The sequence below is a fragment of the Garra rufa genome, chromosome 8, assembly GCF_049309525.1.
Source record: "Garra rufa chromosome 8, GarRuf1.0, whole genome shotgun sequence".
Taxonomy (NCBI): Eukaryota; Metazoa; Chordata; class Actinopteri; order Cypriniformes; family Cyprinidae; genus Garra; species Garra rufa.
Window position 1 is genome coordinate 1,887,712 of NC_133368.1, and position 19,567 is coordinate 1,907,278.

General features: G+C 42.3%; 1 protein-coding gene and 1 long non-coding RNA gene across 2 annotated transcripts in view; both read left to right on the plus strand.

Moving 5' to 3' along the window:
- Positions 1-19,567, plus strand: part of ranbp2 (RAN binding protein 2) — a 111,279-nt gene that overhangs the window by 34,700 nt on the left and 57,012 nt on the right. The gene's annotated exons all lie outside the window — the stretch shown is intronic.
- LOC141340433 (uncharacterized) lies at positions 8,659-13,588 on the plus strand. Its single transcript, XR_012356578.1, has 3 exons — positions 8,659-8,816; positions 11,321-11,407; positions 13,519-13,588. It is a non-coding gene; the product is annotated as an uncharacterized lncRNA (long non-coding RNA).

Here is a 19,567-nt window from a genome sequence, read left to right on the forward strand (position 1 = left end):
AAAGGCGATTTTACAAAGATTCATAGAAAAAAACTCACTTCTTCTGATAAAGATGCAGCAGGAACATGAATAGTTGGTGCAGATCCATTTTTCAGGAGCAGCTTCCTAGCAAAACCTGCTTTATACTGACCCTCGTTTATAAAGCAGTCTGGTGAGAAATGATTCACACAAACATGAACCCATTTAGGTAGATCAGCGGCCACATTCCCTTTAGAAACAAAATTCAGCCACTATGTCCTCAGCGGCTCAGATGTCGGTAGTAAATGATGACTGCTGTGTTTGCTGTTACACCCAACAACTGCACTCCACGCTCGCTTAGGCAACATTCTGCTCCAAGGTCGAAACAATGGCCGACAGTTTACTTCTCACTCGGGGCAGGACTATGCTAAAACCATAGAAGTTTCTATCAACTGTTGTGGAAGCGGCCTCTAGCTGTATGACGCCACACCAACAGGCATCTGAGAACGGCTTGATTTGAGAAGAGGCAAATTGTTTTACTAAATCAAAAGAATTAAAGGGGTCATCACTGGATGACCCCTTTAAAAGCTTGCATGTTTTATACTGGGTCATAAATTAAGCGTAACCTATTCCCACTTTCCATGTAATGCATGTACTGACGGTATTGCGCTGCTGATGCGAGGCTTACGCAGTCTCTCCAAAAGAAATCAAAATGCGCAACACAAAGAAATTCAGCATACTGAACATGACTGTTCAATAGTTCAATAAACAGTTCAAGTACAATAATATTAGGTCACTTGCATTTTAAGCACAGTATTGCAGACTTCTATTGTTCGAATTCCACAGCGAAAATAATTCCAAAGAAAGACACAGCAGAACCATAGAGCATCTCACAGCAGCCAGACGATTCTTTGCTGAATGATTTAGTGTTTTGAACAAATTGGTTGAGTCAAAGTTTCATTAGCCCATGCACAACGTTGAAACATCTAATGAATCAGCCATTTGAAAAAACAAAATGATTTAATAACTCACTTTTAACAGCTCACTTGCCACCACCTACTGGCGTCTTAACTTCATTTAAACGTATAAATTCCTCCATAATTTGTATATTAAATATATATGAAGCACCTCTGAGAAATATTACTACAGATTGTAGCAACACCTCCCCCTTTACCTTTTGGGTGTGGCTTACATTTATGACAATAATCTTGTGTGAGTATACTCATTTAATGTATTCATCTAGTTTAAGCCAGAGTTATGTCAAACAGAGCACATCTAGGTTCCCTATTAAGCCAGTCTCTCAACACTGCATAGCTTACACTTTAAGGTTATCCCTCTCCTTTCTCAAATACTGAAGCCTGATTGCATTCTGCTGGTAAATCTTATCGGCCAATGATGTTAGAGCATCCAAGCTAGGGGCAGAGCCATTCACTATATAGGTCGACTCACCAGCATCATTAACTCAGATTTTTTTCTCCATCACGAAGCAAACATCTAAGACTTCTAGTAGACTCAACGTGGACATCCTCTCATCGTTATCTAAGCCTTAAGAGGACCCCGCATTGCATCAGTTCCCCTTTCACTATTTGGCAAGAAGACAAGATGTCTCTCAAGGAGTGAGAACACAAAATGAGATCTTCTCAGATTTTGTGTTTCACAGCACAGTATGATGTTAATGTGACTAAAATGGTTTAGACCCCAGTGACTTGTTTTATCAGCTGTAGAACTGTAGAACCACACGAGAGTGAGTAGATGATGGCAGTTTTCATGTTGAGCTGAACTATCCATTTAGCAGTTGTTGTTGCATTAATAAATCTAGTTTTTATTTGTTTATATCTCTTCATCAGAGGACTCACAATCAGATCAGAGCCAATAATGGAGAGAAGTAGTATAAATCATGCATTGACATCAGATTATCCTAATAATTTCTTACACACACCGTTTTTCCTTCTGTCATGCAGCATTAATGATCTCTTTATCTGTTTGTCAGAGATGTCCAGTTTAATCTCATCACTGCACACATGCTCTTCTGTCATGATCTGTGTTTCATCAGAGCTGTGTGTTGTGATGAGCAGCATGTATAGACAGATGCTTGTGTTTGCAGATATAGAGGTCACTCTGAAGAGGGAGGAGCAGTCGACTGCAAACGAGGAGCAGAGAGCCAGCAGCGACTCAAATACAGAGGCCGAGAAACAGGACAACTTCAACTCTGAGCTCCAGAATCTGCAGGAGGCACAGGTGACGTGTGTTTCTGATCTTCACAATGCTGTGAGTGTGGTCTACAGCACAGCACCAGTTCTTCATGTCTTGCTCTGGATACACAGGAGAAGCCCAAGACTTCCCATGATGCAGCAGCTGCTGACACGAGTGACGGCGGAGCAGAAAAGCATCAGACAGACACACCAGTGGCTGACGGTAGCCTTCCCATCGACCTCACCACTGAGAGAAGCAATGGGAGTGACTCCAGCACAGCTATGGGTGAGCATGAGTCTGATTCCTAATGTTAACTCCAGCAATTATAAATCATGTGAAATATTTTCCCTGTGGTTGCTGAATAAATGCACTTACGCATTCTCTTTGCTACAAAAGCCTCGTAAAAAAAAAAAAAAAACAGACTGTATGATAGGGCTGTGAATTGGCACTGGTTTCACGATTCAATTTGATTGCAATTATTATGTCAGTGATTCAATTCGATATCGCGATGCATCAAGATTATATCAAATTTATTTTGTGCATTTTTATTAACTTAAGTACGCTACCTTAAAAAAATTACAAATGAATAATGAAACAAAACAATTGTTAATAATTAAACCAATTAAATATAGCTTTAAAACATGCAAGCAAATATTAAGTAATAAAGAGGGGAAAAAACGACAATTACAAGTTATAAACAAAAAGTACTCTCAGTATCTGAGAGTGCTTTAAGTATTCGAAAGTGTACAGAATCATAATTTTTTTTCTCAGCATTATTGATGTTTGATTATTACTGATTAGGTCATAGACAGTGACAACTGTAATAGGCTGCATTCACACTAATTCACTGATCTATTGCAAAAGGAGGTTAAAAATAATAACATATTGTAATTTACAGTAACATTGATACTCATCTCCATAAATCCCACTCCACTTCACTCTCTGACTCCTCGGCCCTAGGATATCAAAGAGAGGAAATTAGAGAGAAAAAGAGGGAGTGTGAGAGAAAAGAAAAGGGAAACAAAACTAAACTAAAATAAAGATAGAGTAGGTAAAGAAGATATACCCAACACTACTGGGATACTTTACAGCCGTGAGAGAGTATCAGCAATTAAGTTGTCTTTGCCACGAATGTGTTTAATGTGTAGGAGGGAGGGCTGTAAAATCATGATTTGTTGATTCTTAGCAGGCATTCAATTCAAAAATGTCAAAGGATTATGGTCAGTGTAAACAACCACAGACTGAACTTGGATAAACCTCAAAATGTTGAATGGCTAAAACCAAGGCTCTTTTTAGACCATAGAATATGCTTTCTGGTGACAATTTTATTTTATTTTTTTTGAAAAATAACTCTGGGTGGATGTTCGATTCCCTTAGACATCTTCTTGCAGAAGAACAGCGTCAGCGTCATAAGCGCTAGCATCAACTGCAAGTAAGAACGATTTTTCTAACTTTGGTGCCATCAACATGGGAGCATTAGCTAGAAGAGATTTAGCATTATGGTAGGCACATTGACTCTGCTGTGACAATTCAAAAGGCCTCTTTGGGCTCAATAAATCTGTTAGAGGAGCAACTACATTCGCAAAGTTATGACAAAAAACTCACCAATCCCTAGGAAGCGTTGTAATTGGAAAAAACAGGTAGTTTCAACTTTTGCGTTGATAGGTTTTACGCACCCTCCGCCAAACTACCTTCCCTAAATATGTCACTGTAGCTATGCCAAACTCCCACTTGGCAAGATTTACAGTTAAGTTTGCTTTAACTAACTGCTTGAAAAGTATACGCTGACACTGGTGTTTTGACAGACAGTTTCACGACTTCTTAGTATCCAGTATGTCCTTCTGATTTCTGTGAACAGCTTCTCTGTACATGGATGATACAGCCTCTCATCATAATCCTTTATGATTAAAGGTGCCATAGAATGCATTGAAACAATATTTTAAATTGTTCTCTGATATCTACATAGAAGGTATTATTTTTCTGTGGTCTTTTGCAAACACCAGATTTATATAAGAAGGAGGAAACGATGGTGTTTGAGATTCATGGTATGTCATGTCTGTGTACTAAACTGTTATTACTCAACTATGCCAAGGTAAACACAGTGTTCCATTCTATGGCACCTTTAATGCTGTAATTGGATGTCGGGAGTCGAGAACAGCTGGATGTACGATATTCACCTCCAGTACCTGCAGTGGCGTAATCAGCCTCCTACTCGAATCAGACCGGTAACAGCATCATGCTCTAGGGAGAGTGTGATCAGTCTGCTTGTAGATGATACAGGTTTCCCGGACTTTAGAAGTCTTAGCTCATTGGGAAAGGACTCAGCTTGAGCTTGACGGAGGACTGCATGTTAAACATATCTTTGGAGTTCGGCACTGGAGGTGTAGGCCGCCCTGTGATGCTCCTGTCCGTAGGTGTCCAGGTAATCTGCCAGCATATTATAGTGTTGCAGTTTAACTAAGGGTTGTAGTAGTCACTAACCTGGAGAAGGATGACAGTTTCAGTTTGCAGCTTGGCTCTTCAAGCGATAGAGGGGGCTGCTCAGACCAACTATCTAGGGGGAGCTTAAGGAATGCCGGCCCCTGGCTCCAACAGCTTTCTTTGGAGAGATCTCAAAGAGGCTTTTAGCGAGTAATGTCATCCACTGGGTTGTTTGAAGATCTGACATAGCGCCACACAGCAGATGCTGTCATCTCCTGGATCTCTGTTACCCTCATTCCCACAAACACCTTGAGCTGGATGTCAACCACATAAACACAGTGGTGGAGTCTGACCAGAGTATAGTGGAGCTGATTGGAATAGTGAGCTCTGTAGTCAGGAGCTGGGATAGCTGAGGTCCATTGAGAGCGGCGCACAACTCTAGGCGTGGTATGGATTGTTGTTTGCCGGAGGAAATGCGGGATCTGGCAGCGATGAAGGCAACTTGGACTTGACCCTGTTTGTGCTCTATACACAGGTAAGCCACTGAACCATACCCCTGTTCCGAGGCATCACAGAAGACGTGGACATCGTATCTGCAGAATGAGTGATCTTTTGGTGATCGAGATTAGCTCCTGGGCAGAGATATCTGCACTAGTCCATTCAGCTTCTTCTCCCATTTGTGCCACAATATAAGTGAATCCTTAGGCAACTGCGGGTCATCCGAGTCTCGCTTCTTATCCCACAGGCGCTGTACCAGTATTTTAGCCCGGGTGGTGTAAGGGATAAGATAGCCAAGAGGATCATATTGGCTTGCTAGTACTCTGTAAATCCGGTGCATTGTTGGTGGTAAAGGGTGTTTGGCTCGATGCTTGTAACGCAGAGTGTCGGACTGACAATGCCGTTGCAGTCCAAGCATAGACTCGTGAACATCTTGTTGGCCTTGACTGAGCCAAGTTACTGGATCTGGATTCAGCAGGAAGGTGAGTAATCACAGAATTGCTGGCCCATTGTCGAAGCTCAAAGCCACCAGTGGCTAGAAGTGCACAAAGTCGATCAAAGAGTTCTTTAGCCTCTTGGGGGGAGTGAAGACTGTGCAGGCAATTGTCAATGTAGAATGATCTCTAAATTATCTCTCTGAATTGGTCCCCTGGCTGACTGTGATCTATGAGTTGTACACGTCAGGGGGTCACTCAGGCATCGGAGTCGGAGCAAGGGCATGTCACCAGGGAGCTGCCTCACTTGGTGAAACATACCATGAATATCGCAGCTTATGCCCACAGGGTGCTCTCAAAATCAGAGCAGTACTGTTAGCAGTGATGGGCCTAGTGTGGGTCCTGGTAGGAGGAACTCATTAAGGTTGTAGCCTTCAAACTGAAAGCAGCAGTTATACACAACCTGGTTCTTGCTGTTGTGCTGCACCATATGTTGCGGGATGTACCATGACTCTGTGGAGCTATCCACCCTCTCTCTGTACCAGCTTCGCTACATAACCTGCTTCCTTCAGTCTGGTGATCTCAGCCTGGTAGGCAGATGCCTTCTCTGGGTTCTTAAGCAGTCTCCTCTCGACACCCCTTAGCTGGGGCAAAACAGCTTCCTTGGGCATAGTCAAGTGTGGCATGGGGTGAGGCGGGTTGAGCCTTCTAGACCCAACAACTACATTGTTCCGACCAACCGTCTGGCCATCTATAGGAGCGTGAGAGGCTGCTTTCGCTGCTACATAGACCTTGAGCATAGAGGGGGAGCGACCGTTCTTCAACAGCTCTTGAAGGAAGGACAATATCAAAGATATGTCATAGGAATTCAGGTCTGCACCGCAGGCAGTACACCAGGCAGAGAAACAGACCATTTAAGTGCATAAAGCCGTGGATGATGCTTTAGCCTGAGAGATTGTATTCAGGACATTCACTGGGAGGTTTACAGGCATCGAGAGGCCACAGGTGTAGAGCCCACAACTCAGGTTGGAGGTGCTGTAACGTCCTGTTCGCCTGAGAAAGGAGATCCCGTCTCAGGGGGATAGGCCATGGGGCTGCTGAGAGCAGCCGTGACTGATCTGCAAACCCATGCTGGTTCTTCCAGAATGGGGCCATTGAACAGGACTTGCCTGATAACATGCGGGATCAGGGCGATCGGAGTAAATGCATAAAGGAGGACATCGGGCCAGTCGTGGGCCAACGCATCCTGGTCTTTCAAGAAATAAATTGGTCAGTGAGAGTTGTCTCCTGAGGCGAAGAGGTACACTCTTGCCCTCCTGAAGATCTCCCATATTCTCTGAACCATTTGAGGGTGGAGCATCCACTCCTCTAAGAGGACTCTCTTAGTAGAGTCAGAATCACAATGTCCTAAAATAATGCCTTTGAAAGTAATGGATACATCTTGCCAGGGTTGGGGTCAATTTAGGAATGAACTCAACAATTCCAGTTCAAAGAAGGAAATGGAAACGGAATTGGAATTGGAATTCAACAACAATTACAGGAAACAGAGTTGGAATTGAATTGGAATTACAGAAAGTGGAATTCAATTCAGGGAAATTCCACTGAATTCTGTTTATTGCTGTTTCTGAGCATTTATTTGTGATTGCATTTAGAGACATGCATTTGAACTTTATTTATGATGCTTTACAAATAACAAGTAATGTAGGAAATAGAGTTGATCAAATGCAAGTAAATAAAAATGAGAACTTTACATTATGAATTAATAACTGAATGAGAGTGGTGATACGTTTCTGGATGTCCTATACATTCAGTATATGATTAGCACATTATATATGTCTCAACTCAGAAACAAATGAGTCATTCTCAATTCAATTCATGAATGGCCCCAACCCTGCATCTTGCTGGATATTATTATTATTAATAACTGAACCAATATTTTCCCAGAATTGTTCAGTATAGTGACAAGTCCAGAATAAAGAACTTTCAACACCACTTTGCTTGTTCTGAACTGCGTGTGTGACGCCACACTCCATTTTGTCAATCCATTTCATTTTTTTTCCCCTAATGCCTTTTAATCTCACTCTGTTTCGCATGATGCCTTTGTGGCTGATGCCTTTTAATCCCAGTCTGTTTGATCTGATGTCTAATTGTATGAGACCTGACACCTGATGTCTGAGGCATGACACCTTTTAGTTGTATGACTGAGCTCTGAGGATGTCCTAAAATGTAAACAGAGCTCATCTAGGTTATAATCTTTGATCATACAACTTCAAAAAACCAAGCTTTATCATTTCTTCATCTGTATTTTATCTGTTTTTTTTTTTGTTTTTTTTTGTTAAACATCAATTAAATTGTTACTCTTAAATTGGTTTGAATCTTTTTGTTAAATTTTGGCATGAATAGCTTCTGAAAATGCTACTCAACCGGAGAATAGTTCATCCAACTCAGACTCATCCGTCCAAACCTGTATGACTTCCTTCTTTGGAACACAAAATAAAAATAAGATTATCAGTGTTTGTGTTTGACAGCACAGCATAAAGTCAATGTGACTAATGTGGTTTAGACACCAGTGACTTAGAAAGTGTTGTGTTTTGATAGATGATGGCAGCTTTCATGTTGGGATGAACTATTCATTTAGCAGTTGTTGTTGCATTAGTTAATCTAGTTTTTGTTTTGTTATTCCTTTCCATCAGAGCAGAAGAGCGCTCACAATCAGATCAGAGCCAGTAACGTTGGAAAGCAGTATAAATCGCACATTGACATCAGATTATCCTAAACATTTTTTACACATTATTTTTCCTTCTGTCACGCAGCATTAATGAGCTCTGTGTCTGTTGGTCAGAGATGTCCAGTTTAATCTCATCACTGCACACATGCTCTTCTGTCATACTCAGTGTTTCATCAGAGCTGTGTGTTGTGATGAGCAGAGTGTATAAATAGAGGTGATTGTGTTTTCAGACTTAGAGGTCACTTCAGACGAGGAGCAGAGAGCCAGAGGCAGCAACTCGGAAACAGAGGCAGAGAAACCGGACAACTTCACCACAGAGCTCCAGAAACTGCAGGAGGCACAGGTGACATTTGTTTCTGATCTTCACAATGCTGTGAGTCTGGTCTGTAGCACAGCACCAGTTCTTCATGTCTGAAATCTGGATACACAGGTGAGGCCCAACCCTACAAATGATGCAGCAGCTGTTGACACACATGACGGTAGAGCAGAAGAGCAACAGACAGATACACCGGTGGCTGACGGCAGCTGTCCTAATGATCTCTCCACTGAGAGAAGCATTGAGAGTAACTCCAGCACAGCCACAGGTGAGCATGAGTTAAACCTTAAGAAGCTTCCCTCAAAGCAGTCTGATTCTTCATGTTAACTCCATGTTTGGATTCATTACAGAACATTACTGAGAGGTTAATGGCAGGTTTAGTAGCAGTAAACAGCAGAAGCAGCTTCATGAAAGAAAACTGTAGTGAATTTTACTAGAGACTCATCTCATTTTAACTTGGCCCAACCAGGGGCGCCAAATTATGTAGTGAGTTCTGCTTTCGCCCACTAGGAAGGCGAAATAGTGTAGTGATGGGTATTCGTGTCACAGATGATGTTATGATTCTTGGATCACGTGTCACTTCATGTGCGGTTATGAGTACATCACATAAGAAAGATTGGTGGGATATCTAACTTGTAGAAGCTCTCACTGTATTATCAACACAAGGAAGACACAAATGTAATAAAATAAATTTTATTAACAAAAGATAGACAAAAGTAATCAACTATTAAATGAATACAATAAATGCAAAAGGAATAAAGTGCATAAGATGCAAAAAAAATGTGATTCAGTTGGGTGTTGCCATGTCAGAGCTATGTTATCTTATGGAAAGATAAACTGTTGCTATTCTGAAACAAATAAGGTGAAGATAATAAATAAGCTATTATTTGTTATCAACTGCAATCAGCTATATAATATCTAATGTAAATTAGAAAGATCATATACTGATAGTACACAACAATGCCAAGGTCTCTGGAAGAGGTTTGGAAGTGATATTTATGTTCTCTGTTGTCGAGTGAACAGTCCTGTGGCGTTGAATTCTTCCACTGGTTGTGCTGGGAGCAGTCAGTGGGAAAAGGAGCAGGAATCCGTTTCAACAGCCTTGAACATGAAGCGCTGTAGGATGCTGATCTCCTGGAGCACCAAAGGGTCCTAAGATCTGGAACACGCAGATGTGGCCCTGGTGTAGGTGCTGAAGGCCCTTAGCTTAGAACACGCAAGCAAAGGTACCTGAAGTGAAGGTTGCTCGTTGGAGCTTAACCTTGTTGGGAATGTCTGTTTGTCTTCTGCCTCTCCGGGCTAGAGACTCAGAACTTGGTCAATCCGCTTTGTCTCCCTCGGATGGAGACTCAGGACGTGCGGAATCTCTTGTTGCCTCGCTGGACAAAGACTCTGAACGTGGAAAATATATCCTTCCTCACAGGCAGAACGTGGTTGTATCTGCTGCTGCCTCAAAGCTGGAGACTTGGAGTGTGGAGCGTCTGTTTCTGTCTCTCTGGACAGTAGGTTCAGAATGGAGGTGTATCTGTTAGCGTCTCAACGGATGGAAGAAGATGTGTTTCTCTGCCGGAGACTCAGATTTGTGTTGCTTTGTTAGTGTCTTACCCTGCCGGGGCTCAGACTCAGAGCGGTGTAGCTGTTATGACTTTCCCTTACGGGACTCAGACTCAGTACTTTGTTAGTGCTCTGTTAGTGTCTAACCCTGCCGGGCCTCAGACTCAAAACAAGGTGTGTCTTTTGGAAGGGTACCTTTATACCTTTCCGATGAGGAGGAGATTGCAATTTGGTGCTTCTCCATTTCCATGCTGTGATTGGCTGGTTCCATCAGAGCGGAGGAACATGGGGTAGCCCACCCTTCTTTCCTCTTGTGGAAGTCATTTGCATAATCCAAACATAGAGTTAGAAAAGTGTCAATAATGTTTTACTGGTGCATTTCTCACTTTCCAAAACAGAATCAGTAAACATTTGGTCAAGTAATGAACACATTAAGTCCAAACCTTAGGAAACAGTCTCAAGGTGGGTGAAGGGCAGAAACTGCATCTTGACCAATAGGAAGTTCTGTCCTTCCACCAAAGGTATCTTCTTGACCTCTAAGAGATGTCTGGCAGTTGTCCTGGCATCCTTATCTGATGGCATTGGACAGTTTGCTTAAGTTAGTCCACCAAGATCCAATCAAAATGTAGCAAAACTTTGTCCACGATTGTGGTCAGGAAGAGGCCCTTGCCATAGACTGGGCCCTGGAATGCGCGGTCCATTACAAAACAGACTGGCTGTGTAACATGTATTTGAGCAGAAAATCTGAAAAAAAGATTGTTAAACTCCAACTTCCATGTTTGCTGTGTTTTCAGCACCTTTTTTGTAATGCAGAGTGAGCACATGCAAATGGTTGCCATTTTAGGAAGATTAAGTAAACCACTGGACAGAAAATGTATTAATTTAAGAGAAAAGCTCTGGTTTAAATTCTTGAAATCTGGCACCTGCAACCATGAACGCTTGTGGAGGCTTTTTACCTAAGCATTATAATGGGAATGTCAAAAAAATGTTTTCAGGATAAATAACCAGTGGGAAATAGTATGAGTATATTTTTATTACTAATCGATAGAAGCAGAAATTAATCATGCAGTCCTATATTTTCATGAGCAGATGATTTTCATGCTGTCAAGAGGAGGAATGTGAAGATGACCGTTTAGTCACTTTAGAGGTCATTCAAACAAGCTGATGATCTGCTGTGTACTGTTTAGTGTGTGACATGTGTTTGTTTTTCTTCCTCAGTTCTGCCTTCTGGATTTGCGTCTGCGGGTGAGAATCCATTTGCAGAACTAGCAAAGGGTTCAGGTGAATTTGCATTTGGCAAAAAAGGTGAGTCTGTGTTTACCTGTTCACCAGTGTTTCCCACTTCACCAGTCTGTTTCATTAGGCAGAAGCAGCTTGAAGGTCAATTTTTTGATATATCATATTAAACACTCAAATTCTGCATGATATGTTAAGTATTTTCTCAATAGGGAAAAAAATAAACATGGAAATGTCATTATATAATGAGCATGTTTTTGTGAAAGATTTCATGAAAACACGAGAGAGAAAAAGGTTTTTTAGGGTTTTCTTGGGCTTGCTGGTGTGAACCGCTTCTCTCATCAATGCAAGGCCTAAGGTTTAAATTAGTTATAAATTATATTTTAGTTGTGTATTCTTGACATACACATACACATACAGCACTTCATTCATTCTGTGCTTAAGCAGAAACACTGGTTGACATATGAGATGTAAGTAGGGATGCACAATATTTATCGGACAGATAAATTATCGACCGATATGGGTAAAAATGACGTCATTTTTATTGCTCCGATAAATAAATGAAACCCGATCCGATAAAGTACTCTTGCTGGTAAATCAATCAATCAGTCTGGTTTATCTGAGATTCATCTGCTTTCCGAGTGCAAGTGACTGCAGCTGTAAACTGCAGTGACTCTCGGACTTTGTCGCGTTTAATACGTCATCATCTGTGTCGTCATCATCGCCTTCGCAGGTCTGGAAGTTTTTCACGGTGACAGAGGAGGAAAATGCTACTGCTATTTGCAACACATGTTTAGCAAGGATTCCGAGAGGAGGTAAAAAGCCGTCAGGTTTTAACAATCTTATATCTCACTTCAGATGTCGTCATCGCGGTGAATCTGTTTTAGGGGCCGTTCACATGTCGCGCCAAAAAACGCGTGGAAAACGCTGAAGCGCTGTCTTCTCTTTCTTTCCAAACCCAAAGTCTTTGCCAAACTGCTCTGTAGTTTGAGCTCCAGTTGCGTCTGCCGTTGCTAAGCAGCCATGACATGCGCTCTCCATAAAGACGCGGTAGTTTCAGCAAAGAATAAATAGATTTTCAGCATTAAAAATCGCTTGCAGTAGCTCTGTTATCAAATTTATTTAAAAATGTTTATTCCTGTACAGCTTTGATAAGCTGTTTCTCCACCTTGCCAGTGCTTTCAGTGTTATTAAGGGAAAGGATGAAGCTGATTGGTTGTGGTTCATGTCACATGACCTGCGTTGCGCTTGCAGCATTCTGAAGAGTTGAGATGTTTTTATCTCGATTCTGATGTTTTATTCCCCGCCTTGTACGATTTGGCTGCAGCACACATTCATAATATGATCAATAAGAATGGACTGCATGTAAGCTTTACCACAGACATTTGGACATCTGACTTTACTCCATGATGCACTTTTCATTTTTTCCAGGTTGACAAAATGCCAAAGCATTTTATTTTATTTAGAATTGTGGTGCCTTGCACAAAAAAATAAAAACATTTTGAAGAGTCAGGACTGTTTGCTATGATTGTTAGACCCAGATATATAATATAAATTTCATTAGTTTATCTTAGGTTTTGTATTCTCCTGTGTGCACAAAATTATCATATAAAAATATGAATGTATTGGTTATCGGTATCGGCATCGGCCAAAAGAAGGACTTAATTATCGGCTATCGGTATCGGTTAGAATTTTTCATATCGTGCATCCCTAGATGTAAGTCTAATAATTGTGTTTTGCAATAAACATAAATGCAGGTAATGCTGTCTAAAAACACACAGGACAGTTTTATTTGTAGGGATGTTCTTGATACTGGACAATATTGCGTTCCTGTACACATACACATACTCATTAAAATGCCCTGATACCAGAAACCGATACCACACAGCATTTCTGCATTTCACAATCACGTATTTTCCTGGCCGGCTGTGTTTTCTGATGTTTTGTTAGCCCTCTGCCCTAATGTCTGAAATTTGTGATTAAACTCAAACGTTTCAGACACTGCCATAAACATCTCATCCTGTAGGCAAGCCATTCATAATCTATTTTGTGTGTGTGTATTCGTTCACTGGCAGCATTAATATAAGTTAGTATTATGAGAGTGCTAGTATGTTAGAATACTGCTGCTGTCATCATTTATATGGCAGTGTGGTGTTTTCATCATGTGTTTATTTCTGCAGATGATAATCACACGTGGCCAAGCGCAGGAACCCCAGTCTTTGAAAGCGGAGCGACACAAAATGAAGGAGAGAAAACAGGTGAGCGTTTGATATAGTGCTGGTAGCTATGATCTTCAGGTCAAGTTATTTAAAACTAAAACCGTTTAAAAAAATAATAATAATTTGAAGTAAACATTAACTTAAAATATCAAATATTTTATGCCAGGACACCATTTCCCATTTTAATTTTAGTTACACAAGATTAAACTAAATAAACTGAAAGTTTATACAGACCTATTAAAACAAAAATAATAAAAATGACAAAAACAATGAACTTACTAATATGTAGTTGTAAATGTAAGTGAAAACAATCAACAAATCAAAAAATACAATTCAGTTTCATAGTACACTGCTCAAAAAAAGTGAATGCTTAAATCTCACTTCACCAGCTGTCCCAGATTCTAAAACACATTAAAATAATAATTACATTAACACCAGATATATGAAGTGAAAGCAGAGGTTTCCAGATGCAGCAGCAACTTTTGAGCATATACAGCTCCCTTAAAGGGATAGTTCACCCAAAAATGATAATTTGATGTTTATTTGCTTACCCCCAAGGGCATCCAAGATGTAGGTGACTTTGTTTCCTCAGCAGAACACAAACCAAGATTTTTAACAAAAACCAGTGCAGTCTGCCAGCCAAATAATAGAGGTGTATGGGCACCAAACCTTTAAAAGTAAAACAAAAACATGCACAGACAAATCCAAATTACACCCTGCGGCTCGTGACGATACGTTGATGTCCTAAGACATGAAACAATCATTTTTTGTGAGAAACTGAACAGTATTTATATAATTTTTTGCCTTTGATACACAGCCACGTCCATCTGTCCTGAGCACGAGCTTTGCATCAGACTCGTCACATGTGAACGCTCTGGTGTAGAATACGCAAACACCGGAAGCGATCTGTGGCGTGTATACGACACTCATTGTTTACACAGTGCTCAGAGATTGTGGGTATAGCGGCTATTCAAAATGATAATTACTTGCGCTCATCCTGATTGTTCAAACCCATTCATCGTTTCATGTCTTAGAACACCAATGTATCGTCACGAGCCGCAGGGTGTAATTTGGATTTGTCTGTGCATGTTTTTGTTTATTTTTAAAGGGTTGGTGCCCATCCACCTCTATTATTTGGCTGTCAGACTGCACTGGTTTTTGTTAAAAATCTTGGTTTGTGTTCTGCTGAGTAAACAAAGTCAGCTACATATTGGATGCCCTGGGGTAAGCAGATAAACATCAAATTTTCATTTTTGGGTGAACTATCCCTTTAAGGAGTATACTTTTAATTAGTTTTATTAGTTTTATTATTAGAATGTACTTGTACTTGTACCATGTACTTTCAACACTCCTTTTGAGAGATACTGGTTCTGAGTCTTCCATTTGGCATAGTGTCAGCTCCAGACGTGTTTTGAAAGTGCATTGCACAAAGCCTAGAGGACTTAGATGGAGTTGTGAACATAGTGGAACAACAAGACAAGAGACTAAGACAACTGCTAGATAGAATTAGAAACATTAATCTAAAGTTGAACAAAGACAAATGCAAGATCAGGATGACTGAAGTCACCTATGATGGACACATTCTGACTGCAGATGGGTTGAAGCCAGACAAAGAGAACGTTAGATCGAGACAGAACATGCCAGAGCCAAAGCTGCATTATTGAGGTTCTTAGGCTTGCTTCAGTATCTGGCCAAGTTTGTTCCAAACATGTCAGACATCAGTGATCCACTATGGAAACTTCTAGAGGGTGATGTAGCTTGGCATTGGGAGTCAGAACAACAGAAGAGCTTTGAAACTCACTTGTGAGCAACGCCCCAGTGTTGAACTACTTCGATTTCAACAAAGACTCCAGAGAATGCTGATGAGATTGCAGCTCTATGATTTATGTTTCAGTGTCAGGGTGAAATGTTGTAAAGTTCCTGAAGTGGGTCTTGAACCCCAGTCTCTCAGTCAGAGAATACTAGGCAGTAATAACTTTACAAAACAAGAACATAAAGAAGGCCAAAAGTATTTATAGAACAGCACTTATAGAACTGAGGTTATCCGGACAAGGTAGGCTCAAGAATGAACACTGCTCTGTGAAATCGCCAGACTTAAATAGAACAAAATACAGTTGATTCAAATTAACTTAATGAGACGTGCTAACAAAGAGTTCACATCAGATGGGGCCACTTAGTGGCGGGGAGTCCTCATGATACAGTGGTAGGGAGGGTCACTACAAGAGGGAGCAGACAGCACTCCCTAGTGGCTGGGAGAGTCATTGCAAGAGGGAGCAGACAGCGCCCCTTAGTGGCTGGGAGAGTCACTGCAGGATATGTCTTACAGGATCCCCTCTCTTAGGAACGGCTCCTGATGTTCCGTTGGGTACGATTGGAACCTTGGTGGAATTCTTTAATAAGTTCTCGATGTCTCCAGCTGGCACCTAGGACCGTTCCTCTGGCCCATATTCCTCCCAGTCGACTAGGTATTGGACTCTTCCACGCACTTGATGTGAATGGGTACTAAGGCTGTACGTGCTCTCTGCCAGACCTGACGGCACCTCTGGACTAACTGGGATGCAGCTGGTACTTGGACCTCTAGTTGCTGTTCAGGAAACAGGGGTGGGGGAAAATGGGGTGGGGGAAATCCAAATTGACACTCAAATAGAGACATGCCCAATGATGAATTGTGTAGTGTGTTATGTGCAAACTCAGCCCAGATCAGACGGGAGCTCCAGGTGCTTTGATTATTGGAGACCAGGCACCTGAGGGTTTTCTCTATCTCCTGGTTGACCCGTTCCGTTTGCCCATTAGACTGAGGGTGGAACCCTGAAGACAGACTGATAGATGCTCCAATTAGATGGCCAAAACCTTCCAAAACCAAGAAGTGAACTGTGATCCTCGATCAGAGACCATGAGGAAACCCATGGATACAACCACCAAAATGACAGTGTTACCTTGTGATTCAGGAAGTCCAGTAACAAGTTCAAGGAAATGTGAGACCATGGACGTCTCGGAATGGGTAAGGGATGGAGTAGACCTTGAGTTTGGGCCTTAGGTTCTTTATTTTGGGCACATACAACACAGCCTGACACAAATCTTCTGACATCCACCTGCATAATGGGCCACCAGAATCGTGTCTAGATACGTCTCAGAGTTCTTGTAATTCCAGGATGACCCGAAAGAAGCGATGCATGTCCCCACTGCAAAACATCAGATCGTACATTTTTTGGAACAAAGAGGCGCCCTGGAGAGCCATTAGCTAGGTCAGGCTGTTGTCGTTGGGCCTTCTTCACTGCCAATTCAATTCCCCACTTAACACCTTTGAGCTAGGAATGATGGGCTCAGGTCTGTCCTCCAGCTCTGGTGTGTTGAACTGTCTCTAAAGGGCATCAGGTTTGGAGTTCTTAGAGCCTGGTCGATAAGAGAGGATGAAATTGAACCGGTTAAAAAAGAGAGCCCATCGGGCCTGGCGTGGATTTAACCTCTTAGCTTCCCGGATGTATGTGAGGTTTTTGTGGTCTGTCCAGATAACAAATTGATGTTAGCCCCCTTCTAACCAGTGTCTCCATTCCTCGAGTGCCAGTTTTACCGCCAACAACTCCCGGTTACCTATATTGTAATTCTTTTCGGCTGGTGTGAGTCTACGTGAAAAAAAGGCACAAGGATGAAGCTTTTTGTCACTCTTGGCCACTTGAGATAAAACAGCCCCCACTCCAACATCTGATGCATCCACTTCAACTACAAAGGACAACTCGGGATCAGGGAGGGTCTGGATGAGTGCAGAGGTGAATCGTTGCTTGAGTAGCTCAAATGCCTGATTAACGCTTTTTGTCCATTGGAATGGTTTTGAGGACTTCTTGATAAGGGCTGTGAGAGGTTCTGCAATGGAGCTGAAATTCCTTATAAATCTCCTTTAAAAATTAGCAAATCCAAGAAAACGCTGTACCTGTTTGACAGAGCAGGGTTGGGGCCAGTTCAGGACTGCACGGGTTTTGCCAGGATCCGTCTGAATGTTGCCATTGGAGACAATGAACCCAAGAAAGGAGACAGTTGGTACATGAAATTAACTTTTCTCCAGCTTCACAAAGAGGTTGTTCCTTAACAGTTGAGACAAAACCTGCCAAACATGCTGGACATGATCTTGGTAACATTTGGAGAAGATTAAGATGTCATCAAGATAAACAAATACAAACTTGTTAAGCATTTCTCGTAGAACATTATTAATGAAAGCCTGGAAGACGGCTGGAGCATTGACTAGCCCAAAGGGCATTACTTGATATTCATAATGGCCAGTCGGGGTATTGAAGGCCGTCTTCCACTCATCCCCGGCGCGGATCCTAACCAGGTGGTTGGCATTCCAAAGATCTAGTTTAGTGAACATGGTTGCACCCTGTAGGAGTTCAAAGGCTGTAGTCATCAGTGGCAGTGGGTAGCGATTCTTTACAGTAATGCGATTTAGACCCCGGTAGTCTATGCATGCCATCCTTCTTTTCCACAAAGAAAAACCCAGCTCCTGCAGGTGAAGTTGAAGGGCGAATAAATCCACTGTCAAGGGCCTTGTTGATATATTCTTCCATGGCGGCTCTTTCTGGGCAGACAGAGAGAATAGTCTTCCTCGAGGAGCACAAGTGCCAGGGAGCAGTTCAATGGAACAATCGTAAGGTCTGTGGGGTGGAAGAGAGGCAGCATGTTCTTTGCTGAACACGTCACAGAGGTCTGCATACTCTTTGGGAACAGTGGATAACTCAGGAGAAGTAGCAAGATCGCTAGGAGAGTCTTGTTTCAGTTTAGAAATGGCCAGCATCTCTGTGGATGGGATTGGTGACTCAGACAATTCTGGGAAGATTCCCTGTGACTCGAGAGAATGACAAAGAGACAAGCCAGACACACAGCAGTTAGGCCCCCACTCACTTATTTTGTTGGTAGACCAATCAATTTGTGGATTATGCAGAGCTTTCCAAGGATACCCAAGGATCAAAGGGAACTCAGGAGAATTAATTAAAAAAAACTCTATGAGAACCCACTTGAAAGTGGAGAAATGTGCACTGGCTTACCTGGCCAGAACCTAGAGGCCTCCCATCCAATGCAGTCACAGTCAGAGGCTCATGGAGAGTGATAGGCTGGATCTTTAACTGTGCGGTCAGTGTGAAGTCCATAAAATTCCCTGCAGCACCAGAGTCTATGAAGGCCATGAGCCTTTGAATCTTATTACACAAGTAGAGTGAGACATCAATCAAAAGTCCAGAGGCTGCCGGTTGGGGGTAAGAAATCACTCTCGTCCCAGGCCCCCTCTTCTTGGGCAGGAGCTGGCTTTTCCCATCAATTCTGGGCAGTTGACTCGGAAGTGACCTGACTGACCGCAATACAGGCAGCACTTATCTCTCACACGTCTGTCCCTCTCTGCTTGCGATAACCAGGTCCTCCCTAGCTGCACTGGCTCCTCAGAACAGCCTAACGGTGAGGAAGGTTCATTAAAACCAGTGGAGGTGTGGATCTCAGGCAGTCTTGTCTCGCGACGACGTTCATCTTGACTGTCTCGGATACGGTTTTCCAGTCTGATGGCAACATTGATCAGAGACTCTAAATCAAGGGGCTGGATCTCTGTAGGCCAGTTCATCCTTTAACTCAGGTGATAGGGCGATGGAATGCTGCTTTCAGGGCTCGCTGATCCCACTCACTCTCTGCTGCTAGGGTGCGGAACTCAACAGCTAACTCTGCCACACTGCGTGTTCCTTGAGTGAGCTGAAGGAGTTGATTATCAACGCCTGCTCCACTAACAGGATGTTGAAAGACCTTACTCATCTCTGCTATAAAGTGCTCACTGCTGGTGGTGAGGGGAGACTGCTGTTCCCAGAGAGCCGTAGCCCAATCCAGTGACTTTCCCACAAGAAGGGTTGTCATATATGCCACTCTGCTGCTCTCTGTAGGAAAACTGTTAGGCTGCAATTGAAAAGCAAGAGTACAGTGTGTGATAAATCCCTGACACCTCTCTGGGTTCCCATCATACCTCTCATGGGCTCTCAGTCAG